General features: G+C 37.6%; 1 protein-coding gene across 1 annotated transcript in view; it reads right to left on the bottom strand.

The window, feature by feature from the left end:
• Nucleotides 1-6,624, bottom strand: part of LOC113808853 (tetra-peptide repeat homeobox protein 1-like) — a 32,987-nt gene extending 26,363 nt beyond the window's left edge. Inside the window, exon 1 of the mRNA XM_070124621.1 lies at nt 6,499-6,624. The gene's annotated coding sequence lies outside the window, so the exon portion shown is untranslated. The remainder of the gene's footprint in view (nt 1-6,498) is intronic.
• Between the last annotated feature and the right edge of the window lie 5,876 nt (nt 6,625-12,500).

Raw genomic sequence — 12,500 nt, 5'->3', positions numbered from 1 at the left:
TAATGATAATAATAATGATAATAATAGCAATAATGATAATAATAACAATAACTATAATCATGACAATCATAATAATATCAATAAAAATAATATTAACAATAATCTAAAAAATAAATAAATAAAAAATAATGATAAAATGATACTGATATGAACCGTTGCAACAATTACATCAATAACTACAATACATATGATAACAGTAATGGAAACAGTAACAACAATGATAATAATACAGTTCATGTTGCTGCTACTAGTACTACTACTACTACAATAATAGTAATAATGATAATAAAAACAATAAAAAAATAATGATGATGATAATAATGACAATAGTAATAATAATAATAATAATAATAATATAATAATAATAATAATAATAATAATAATAATAATAATAACAATAATAATAATAATGATAATAATAATAATAATAATGATGATGATTGCTGATAATGAGGATGATGACAATAATACAATAATAATAATAATGACAACAATAATAAAAATGGAAATAAAAAATAACTATGACAACAACAATAATAATAACAAGAACAATAACAATACTGCAAAAAAACAAAAATAACAGCAGCAACAAATAATGATGATCATAATAGTAGCTAATAGTAATAATAATAGTTATAATGATAATGATAATGATGAAAAAGTAATAATAACAATATCAATAATAATAATTACAACCATAACCATAATAATAATAACAACAATAACAATGATTCAAATAATAAAAATAACAATAATAATAATAATAATAACAATATTAATAATAATAATAATAACATTAATAATAATAATAATAATAACAACATTAATAATAATAATAACAACAACATTAATACTACTACTACTACTAATAATAATAATAACAATAAATGATAATAAAAAATTAAAAATAACAATAATCATAATGAATAATGCTAATAGTAAGAATCAATATTGAAAAAGAATTACAGAAGCTTAAAAAAAAAAAAAAAAAAAAAAAAAAAAAAAAAATCTATCCTACCATCAGCATCAAACAAATTTACAAATAACAATAATAATAATGATGATGATAATAAAAAAATAATAACCATAACAAAATAACAACAATAATAATGATAAGATAATAATAACAATAACAACCATAAAAAATAGTAATAATATTGATGATAACAATAATAACAATAATCATAATAAAAAATAACAATAATAATAATAATTACAATAACAATGATCAAGATAATAACAACAATTATAATGATGATGATAATGATGATAATAATCATAAGGATGATAAAAATAATAAAAATAACAATAACAACAGCAACTACAATAATAACAAGAACAATAATAGTAACAACAAAAAATAATAAATATAATAATAATAATAATAACAAAAACATCCATCTTAATAAGAACAGCTGCAATAATAATAACAATAATAATTATAATAATGATAATGATAATGATAATTATTATAGTAAAATAATGATATTTTTCATCTCATCATCATAACAACAATAGGAACAACATTACCAATAACAATAATAACATCATCATAATAATATCAATAACAACATCATTATTTTAATGGTGAATATAAAAAGAAATAGCATTAATGAAAAGAATAACTCTAACAGCAGCAGTATAAATATATGTCTTCCTAATATGAATAACAACAATTGCAAAAATATAATTCATACTAAAGTCCATGGCAAATAATCCCACAAACATATAATTACATGTATTTCTATGACTAGTAACTATAATGACTAAGTAAGTACTACCATTATCCTCAACAACATGAAAGAAAAGAAAAAGAAAATTGAGCCACCTTTAACAACTACAGAGGATGATGATAATGAAGTCATGGGCATCACCGACACTTTTTTTTTCGGTGTCCTTTACAACAGAATGCCCCCTAGCTATGACCTTAACGAGGGGTAGAAATGGGAAGCATGACCCTCATCCCTCCCCACCAAGGTGACATCCCTAAATCAAATTATCAAATCCATAAATAAAGCAATTAACAGAAAAATAACCTGCAAATCACATTTTCTGTATGGCAGTTGAGGTGCAAATAAATATATCCAGTCAACTATCATTTCATATAACACAAAGCTAACTGTCTTGGTGTAGGTAATTACCAATATAACATGTACCTTACAGTTCACTTTTAAAGGTCAAGGCCTATAGTGAAAAGTTCCAAAAGATACGACATTAAATTATGAGCTAATCTGAATCACTGAACTACAACTATAGTGGATACTACCACTACCTGTAAACCATGAAATATACTAAAGCTTTTTTCAGAAATGATGCATAATCTCTTTGATCATAATGGCATTTAACCCATTAAGGATGATATATGATAATTGTCATAATCAACAATGACAATTAACCAGGGCAAAAGATATCAAAACTTGATTTCCATGTAATTCTATTATTTTTTATTTGTTTGTTACTTTTTTATTCAATGTATTTCTTTCAGTGGTGACAGGTAATATGGTACAATTGTATGGTCCATGGTACATGGAGCAGCAGCCTGTAAAAGTCCATTTTACTATTCATTTTTCCACCTCAATTATAGAGCTTTGCACAGGAAACTCAACTTTCCCTTCATAATAACTTCACAAATTACTACATAAAACATTTTTTTTCTTTCCTTTTGGTGAGCTAACAGATCATGATTGCCTCAACCATCTACAATACTCTAAAAATAGTGAGTCCTAGTTCACTGAACTATTGAGCACACAATGCGCATGATAATAATAACAAGAATAGTGATAATATTAATAATAGTAATAATCATAATCATAATCATCATCATCATCATCATCATCATAATCATAATAATAGTAAAAAAAAAAAAAAGTGACAATAATAGTTCATATCCTGTAGATCTATCCCCTAAATCAGTTCCGACTCTGTACTTCCCCGCTCCATTCTCTCTCTACTTTATGGAAAAATACATTAATAACATTTTATCTGTCAAATTAGAAACCGCAAAAAATGTTGGTCATGTAAGTATTCCATCAAACAACTTCTAATATGAATGGCCAACAATCCCAGCTAAATGCTTCCTAATTATTAGTTAAGCTTCCATTAAAGTATGATATTAATTCAGAATGCCAATATGACAATCAAAATGCTTAAAAGAAAGTGATCCTTCACGTTAGAAAAAATATATACCTAGCAGATAAATGCAAATAAATCATTTGTAGGGAAAATGAAAGCCTATTATAACATAACTAAAGCCTGAAAATATCACAAGTGAACTAGGTACAAAGTTGAGGCATCCTGAAATATATTGTCAATGACATAACTGTTTCAAATTAATACAATACCACCAGGAAAGTGAGATGTTCACGGTAGTTTTGTTTTGTTTAGTCTTTGTACACAAAAGGTTCCACAAGTACTAAGCCAATAAGGAGTAAATAAGCAGACCTTGTGATGTTTACCGAGTCTTGAGTTTTTGTGAAAAAGGTCCATTTTACTAATGATATCAATATTAATGTTGTTATCATTATCATAGACATTGTAATCATTATGATGTTATTAACATTACTAATAGCAATATATGACTAAAGAAATTTTTTCCTTTAATCAAGGAAATGGGTTAACAGCTGAGACAGGTAGTACTAGTAATTGGCCAATTGACGACTAAATACTAGTAGAGCCATCAATATGTAAAGGCAATTAATAAACTAAACTCATAATGGGCATGGTAGCATTTCTTTACATGCCATCCCCAGCTGCATTGGGCCAAGAACAAAAAAAGTTACAAAGTATATAGATGACAGATATATTGTCAAGTGATCACTGTAACAAACATGTCTTTGGGGTTCTGATAAAGGCCAACAAATCTCCATCACATATATTAATGTGAGAAAAGTGGTCTGATCCTTTAGTGAGATCTACGTTATAGTTAAAGATAGGACCAATTTTTTACTGTTTGCATTTTTTGACGTCCTTTTAATTTTCTATTATGTGACAAATGTCACTGGTAAAAATGTCATGAAATTCATTACTCTATCAGTTCTATATACCGTTTGCCTAGTACCCATACCATATGTCTGTCTGAAACTGAAATCATTCCACTAAATATGTCATTTATAAAGTTACTTCAAATTCATTCTGATTGCCATCCACAGTCATTGCAACAATTTTCCTCTGACACAATAACTTTCTACAACTGATTGACTAATTATTTCTATTGAAGACTGGCTTTAAAATGTTATAGAATATGTATTAAATAAAATACATATAGTCTTGGGAACTGAAATGTCACAGAGAAGCAATAACAGAAAATAGAAGTAAGTTACTGAATTTGTTTTTTAAACAGCATACAGAGCAATCTTGTAGTTAATCAATTGCTTGTGGTACATTTTCAATCTCATCTTCGACGGTTGCCGAGCTTTCCTTTAGATCGTGAAATCAGATAATGTGTAAAGGCACTGGTTCAAAGCCATGCATACATAAGAAATTGGAGCTAATAAAGTCTAATATAACAAGAAAAGAGAGAAAATATAAAGACAGAAGAAAAAGAAGTTTTTATTAAGTAATATAATTTACTACAATACAAAAATATGAAATGAAAAGGTTTCCTGTGGAAACTTAATTTTACTTTTTTCCACTCACTAGTAATTTGCACATAATTCAATATCCTTGCTGGTAAACTGAATTACTATTCCTATCCCAATGAAAAAAATTAGCCATCATAAATAATCTCAACTAAATAATAAATGCAAGTAAATTATGCAGTAATAGATGACTCAAAAATAATCAAAACCTCAATACCATAAAAAAATATCATGTTGTTATATCCCCATAGAAAAAGAATCTAGACTACACAATACATCTATACAATAAATCAAATCAAAAGAGAGAGAGAAAGAGAGAGAGAGAGAGAGAGAGAGAGAGAGAGAGAGAGAGAGAGAGAGAGAGAGAGAGAGAGAGAGAGAGAGAGAGAGAGAGAGAGAGAGAGAGAGAGAGAGAGAGAAAAACAACGCTGACTGCAAGAGAGAATGGACTACCAGTACATTCATTTTTGAATCCCGTAATTACAGTTTTACCATTGTCTCTAAACGTTTGCTTGTTAAATAAAAATAGCAACATGTTCTCATCCCTACTCTAAAGTTATAATCATGATTGCTCAAATTTCCCATATTCAGTTTCCAATTCAAAAGCAATATACCACTCGGAAAGCACAAGCACTAATTCTGCAGCAAATTGGGTTGTCCTCGTAGAAAATACTGTATATAGCATTTACAAGAAAATAATTCTTTACAATAAAATAAGAAAAGAATGCTAAATGCCACAAATGGTGATAAGGGAAAATTGAATATCAGTTACAAATCCAAAATGAAGGAATCTGAAATTGCTGCAAGAAATACAATCTAAAACAGCACTGCAAACTTCACACACCTTCAAGTCTGTAAAATCAGGCACATATGTTAAACTTTAATGTCTCTAAAACTTAATCAATCCTGTTATGTAAGGGCACATGATTTCCGTCTCAAGTTAACTGGATGATTGCTGATTTGAGTTTTCAAAACTACCTTCATAACACCAGCTGTCTACTCCCATTACTTGTATGCAAGAGAAGGAACTCTTACTGTAAAAACATTAAATATCTAATTACTTTTCAAAACTTTTTTCCTCAATACTGCACAAAAAGAAATAAGGGGAAGTTTTTGGTAATTTATACAAAACAGATATGAGGATATAAAAACAGATCATATTGGCAGCTGTAAGTACAGGATAATATGAACAGGAATGAGAACCCTCCTTTGGTACACCTTATCATCATAATTTGGACCAAAGTTGTTTATTTAATATTTCATGACAACACCAGAAGTTGTGACAGTGCAGTATCTACTCTTTTCAAGTTCTATTTATTTTTCTAAATATCCATCAGCTCTCCCCCCCTCCTCTCCACTTTCCCCCCAAAGCCAAAGCACCATCATCTTTTTTTCCCTTCAAAGAGTCTTTTTATTACATTTATATCCTAACCAAATGACTGAGAGGCTTTAGACAATATAATAAGGTATTACTTATTTAATATTTCTAAATTTCCACCAGCCTCCACTGCCTCCCCCACCCCCCTCCACCTCCCCCAGAGGTCAAATCTGCATCATTCTTTTTTCCCTTCCAAGTCCATCATCACTTCTCCGCCTTCTCTTCCCATAATTTCCAGCATTGTGCCCCCTTCAAAAAAGCTTAGAACACAGCCTTCCTCCCAAGAACACCGAGGAGGCAAAGAGGGATGAGGAAAATAGGGGAATAAGGGAAATTCTCTTTTTTCCCCCCCATTGACATTTGCCTTAAGCCGAAGCCAACGACCGAAACATCGAACAAGTCAAAGGCGAAGTCACTCCAATTATTCCCCTTTTATTCCCCTCTTTCCTCTTCCTTCTTTCTACCTTGGCTCATCTCGACACAAAGATTAAAGGTCATTCTAAGTACTAAATTTAATTAAAGACGCGTAAACAGTCTCCTTACCATTATAAAAGGGCATAAATGAGGTTTGTTTACCTTGCCGGCTGATCGCACTCTTTCCGCTATCGACGATCACAAAGGGGAAAAAACAAGTGACGAACGGGATGCGCAACCCCGCTTAGAAAAAAGAAAAAAACGTGCGCGGAAAGAGAGAGGGGGGAGTGAGAGAGGGAGAGGGAGGGAAGGGAGGGAAGGGTGGGAAAGAGAGAGAGAGAGAGAGAGAGAGAGAGAGAGAGAGAGAGAGAGAGAGAGAGAGAGAGAGAGAGAGAGAGAGAGAGAGAGAGAGAGAGAGAGAGAGAGAGAGAGAGAGAGAGAGAGAGAGAGAGAGAGAGAGAGAGAGAGAGAGAGAGAGATGGGGATAAAAAGTACGTAGAATAACTTCGATGAAGGTAATAGAGTAATTACGGTGAGATAATTACAACAAATAAAGTGAGAGAAAATGCAATAAAGGGACAGAAAAGGGCAGAATAAATACATCGAGAAGAACTAATGCGGGGGAGAAAAAGATAGCTTTAGAAAGAGAGAGAGAGAGAGAGAGAGAGAGAGAGAGAGAGAGAGAGAGAGAGAGAGAGAGAGAGAGAGAGAGAGAGAGAGAGAGAGAGAGAGAGAGAGAGAGCAGGGGGGAGGGGGGATTTTTATGTACTTTAAAATGAATCGATATATACTCTTAGCATGGGAGAGGTGGGAGGGAAGAGAGATGAGGTTCACCGCTATTCTCCTTCAGTGTAGTTGTTTCAATTCTTTTCTGATGTACTTAATGCATATAACTAACCAAGAAAAGTAATGTACTTTTCTAGGTTCGAACTACTATTACCAAATCTTTAGCAAAAAAAAAAAAAAAAATACGAAATGCATTTTCGTTTCAGACTATGCAGTGCCTCATTTTAATAATGTAGATTAATACGATATTTCCTTATTAGAAAAAGCTATTAGCCTCTAATTCGTAATTATTCTCTCGTAAAATGGCGCGTTCTTGGTTCACTTTTCAGTTTCATTAGCTATTACGACTGTAATTTCTCATAAAACAAATATAATCTGAAACATCTACCTCACTCTTCACCCGGAGCGTTACTGCCACCCGACAGTCACACCGGATCAAGCACAGCCTGAATGATCAGCATTGAGAAGTTCGCGGGTTTAAAGCTTTTTAAGACCCTTTAAAAGTCACCCACTGATCAATAACATGTATCTATTTCTTCCCATAGTCACTCGCTATCAATCCCATCAACGAATTCAGGTACTACTAATAAACCACCATAATTAAAAATTGAAAAAATACATCCCGGCAACTGTAACTGGACCCCGATGTGGTCGCCCAACCCACCGGGTCACAATCAATATCCGAAGATTTGCACATTCGGTATCCAGATAAGAGGCGCTATTCCGCTCCTGTGAGTCCCCGCTCTGGTTTTTGGGTGCAGCGAGAGCGAGCATATATGACCAACGAAATAAAAGATCACTTACCAGCGTTAAAGAGCGAGATTTATTCGCAAAGCTAAAAGCACTTCCCCGGAGGCCCCTTTCTTGCTGGCGCTGCTCGGGATGACAAACACGCTGCTTCAGTCACAGAGTAACCAGTTTGTCCAATTTTATCATCTAATATCAATGTAAATTTCGCTACCGTTTTAACTTGTCGGCTTTCACGCCAAACTAATATTCATAATGACATTTTCGAATACACATGATATTCCACTCAATACTTAATACAATATAGAAGCCAGTCACTCGTTTATAAACAGTCCATAAAAATTGTGAATGACAGGTGTTGGCTGCCAAACTCCACCTCGTAGTTGCCAGCTTATGTTTATCTGATCATCAGTTCCTGGAGAACCATAAGCGACGAAATGCACGTAGGAGGTCCGTAGGTCGGGTGTTGCGAGGTACAGAGTGCTTCGTCCAGGCCATAAGACAAAACTGGGGCGACACTTTTGCTCTGGCTCGGCCCACAACCTAATTACCGGCCCACTCAGCCCACCCCACTCCCACCAACTTGGATGTTAGCTGTCCGTGGAGTTTTTCACGTGACAAGCCAACGGGAAGGCTCACGTCCGAGCCACGGGATTCAAATTATTTCTTATCGCATTGGTGAAAGCAGTTTCCTTATGTTCACGAGAGGTGCAGGCGTTTCCACCTCAAAGCATTACATTTTTCAGAGTAACTGGCAACTAGAGCAGCGCAGAGTTGCCCATTTCTGGCCAGAGGCTAAATCCCCTGACGTTGGCAGCTGTAGCCAGCTACCAAATCTTTGATAGGGCTATGGCCGCCGAAATGCATTTATTCCTCCTGAACAACACTCGTGTTCACCTAGGGGAAACTGCTTTCATAAACATGGTTACATGACCATATTTTATAAAAATATATGTATATACAGGCACTAAAAGTTTAACATTTACTCCATTATACTGAAAAATGGAAAAGCCATGAAAATATTCGTGTGATGTTTATCGATTCATATCTGCGCCAGTAACTAGCTGAATATCTGCACAAGTTTATTAACATCATATAAATGATTCCCAGAGCATCTAACTCCCCCTCAAAACTCACGATGATTAATCTTTAGAGCGCGCCTCATCCTCATCTCTTGGCTTAACACTACAGCGCTCTTATGTAAACTTTTTGCCAAGAAACTTTCTCGCTTTACATCTCTTCAAATAACGAAACAGAGCAAGGGAGATGTAGCGCATGAGAAAGACTATCTGGCAACTGAAGTCGGGTCCGGAGGTTCCCCCGTGAAGCAGATGTCCTCACAGCCGCCTCAGTCACAGTTCCGCAAGCGCCACGTGATATCATACGCTATTCATGATGCAATACTCACTTTATACTAAAAAAGTCCTTTAGAGTACACATTAGTAGGTATGTTAAATGATTTATAAATAATGTGTTTTCATCACTTCCAGATGATTTACATAGAATTTCGAAATGGCTGCACCACTTTTTCACTTACACTTAACTGAATTGATTTAAGTTGCAAAATTACACGAGAATGTGTGACTAACCATACCATATGAACTTCATCATACGTAAATACATACAAAATGTAGAAACAGGAGAATATATAACACTGAATACACTAGTAAACATGATCAAATACGGTTAAACATTCCATTAAATAGCCAATACAGAGAAATTTAAATAAAATATATCCAATACTCTAACTATAAGCCAGAGTACCTCGATATCAGGTGAGGTCACACCCACACTCTATTCACACAAGGAGAGGCGGCGCACACGATATAGGCCTAAGAAAGTGAAATACGACACAGCACTCTTCCTTATGACGGATTTACACTTACTCCTGAACACTCACGTCACTGCAAGAAAGATGGGTTTACACTAGAACATTAATGCTTTGACACATGGAACACTAAACTTTGGAATTCATTGTTTTTCTGTCGATGATAAAGGTAACAATAACTAAATAAGATCTTTAAGCAGGCAGTGGCCATGTAGGACTTGGCGGACACTCACGCGGGGCTGCAGGGAGGCGTACGAACTCACGTTGCCTCTGCTTAGGTCAAGCGAGTTAGGTCAGGTCAGCGGGAGCAGCACCGCGGGCCCGCCAGCACCATGACCTGGTTCACACTGTGGCGCCACCACCGCCTCGCCACCTCCTCCACCACCACTGGTAGCGACACCTCCTCCTCCTCCGTCAGCTGTGCCTCGCACGCTGCCCTCGCACTCGTTTCTTAACTCCGCTGCCTCATCGACACAGTCACTCGGGCCGCTCTCAGTCCCGCGAGAGGGTCAGCGTGCTACTGTCCGTCTCGGGTATGTGAGGCTGGCCGGGGGCTAGACGGAAGGGGCGAAGGGGTGGGGGGGCAGTCCCTGTCAAAAATGTCTTGTCAACGCTTCCGCTCTCGCCTGCTCCGGAGTCGATAACGAGTAGTTTTCTGTGTGTTTCTCTCTGTGCTCCATAGTCTAAGCGTGCCGCCGCGCCCCGTGCTGCATGGCTGCCCCCGCCGTCGGTACCATTTCATAAAGCTGATAGAGAATAGCGCCACTTTAAGATAAATGTATCACTAACAGAGCCTGTAGAGTCCGGCACACTAGCCACAACTCACGGGTTTCAGCACTGTGATGCTGTTAAGACTGTCATCTCATGTGATACAGCATCTTATCACGAGTTGATGGCATGGGAAGAAACAGAATGATTATGAGGGGAGATAGATTGAGGGAAAGCCAGGTGTGGCAGCAGGTAGGCAGGTAAGGTGGGTGTGTGAGCGACAAGGAACGAGGTGCAGCAGCAGGCTGGTAACATGAGTGAGCACCGGCCGCACAGTGTCCCGCGTGGCTGTGTCGGCTCTGCAGGCCACGTGTTCCCACCACGCCGCCGGCACCGCTCCCCTTGCCCGCCCGCGTGTACCAATCAATACAGTGCTTAGCCCACCGCCATGCAGTGACCTCACTCTCCCAGGGCAAAGGTACCCACCTCCACGCCTCAGCGCCACCTCCATCCTCACTTCGCTACACCCGTTCACCTAACACCTCTCCGGGACATATTTGGCCTCTCATAAATGCTCACAGCGCTCGCCCAATATCAAAGGAAAGAGAGGACCGTAAACGTAATCTAAAAACAAATACAATTCAACTACAGTTAAAACAAGATGTAAGAAAATTGATTATGTAGCAACCGCGTTTGGCCCGGGGCCCCTCAGTAAGGACAGCGACGCTGTGATTTCATGAGGGCCAATGCGATAAAACGGACGGATCAGGCCGCAGCTGTGACACGCCTGCCAGAAATGCAGCATAGCTTTCTCCGTGGTGTAGCACTAAGCCGAGAATCCGCTTCTGTCCCGAAATACTAATGCATTTAAGAGAAGATACCTGGTGTTTAGAGCAAATATTCCGAAACCGAGTCGTCTATTGTAAATAAGTGAAACGTGTGTTGGGACCTCCGCAGACTTTTCTCGCTTCAGGGATTTGCTCGTGAGAGAAGCCGAGACGTAGCAGGGAGAGAGTGAGTGAGGGGAGGGGTGAAGGGGGGCGGAAGGAGAGGGGATAGATCTTCACGAGGACATTCACCGCCTTGCCAGTAAACCTTTATACTGTATCACTTTCGCCCGAGAAAATATGCTACCGCAGTGTTGATGTGGAACGAATTTGGAGGCAAGGGATAAAGTTGTTAACGTATTCACCATTTAAGTGAACAATAGCATAATCCTCGACGGTGTGTTTGTGTGTGCCGGTGGTTTTGTACGTACATGGGAGTAGTTCTCTCTCCGTCTCTCTCGTCCTCTCTTTCTCGACCTTCATCCGCTCTCGCGCTTGATCACTCACTTAAACTCTCTCTTTCTCGCTCTCTCTCTTTCTCTCTACTTATTTGTATGCTTATCTGCATATCTATCTATATGCCTGTATGTGTACGCTTATGTAGTTATCCATTCTCAACCTCTCTCTCTATTTATCTTTATCTCTCTGTCTGTGAATCTCTCTCTCTCAATTTCACTTTCATTTTCTCTTTCTCACTCACTGTGAGCCTTTAGTTCTTTGTCTCATTTTCTCTTCTCACTCTGTCTACATATCTATCTGTCTGTCTCACCCCCCTCTCTCTCTCCATTCCTCTCCCTCCCTCCCTCTGTCCCTCCCTCCCTCTGTCCCTCCGTCCCTCCCTCCCTCCCCCCCCCCCTCTCTCTCTCTCTCTCCCTCTCTCTCTTCCTCCCTCCCTCCCTCTGCGTTCCCCTCCTCGGGTCATCACCATCCTCAGTACGTGTACCAGCGCCCGTAATGGTCTCAGCGTCAGAGCTCCTACACGAGCGCCAGCCCCTGCCCCTCAACACACGGGTTCCGAGCCAGCAAATGTACCTGAACCAAGAGTAATCCTCGTCGCACTCCCCTCGTCGCTGGCACTGCTACCGAGAGTGAGGGAGAAGGCCAACAGTCGGGGCCCCGGGATACGCACCGCTGGTCAAAGTCCTCATTAAGGAGGAAATTCACACCTGGTGCAAAACGGTTACGGGAATGCCTCTCTTTCGTGGCACTCAGATGTGGCCCAGGAACCCAGAATG

Source organism: Penaeus vannamei, chromosome 8 (assembly GCF_042767895.1).
Source record: "Penaeus vannamei isolate JL-2024 chromosome 8, ASM4276789v1, whole genome shotgun sequence".
NCBI classification, from domain to species: Eukaryota; Metazoa; Arthropoda; class Malacostraca; order Decapoda; family Penaeidae; genus Penaeus; species Penaeus vannamei.
This window is presented reverse-complemented; position numbering and strand designations above follow the sequence as displayed.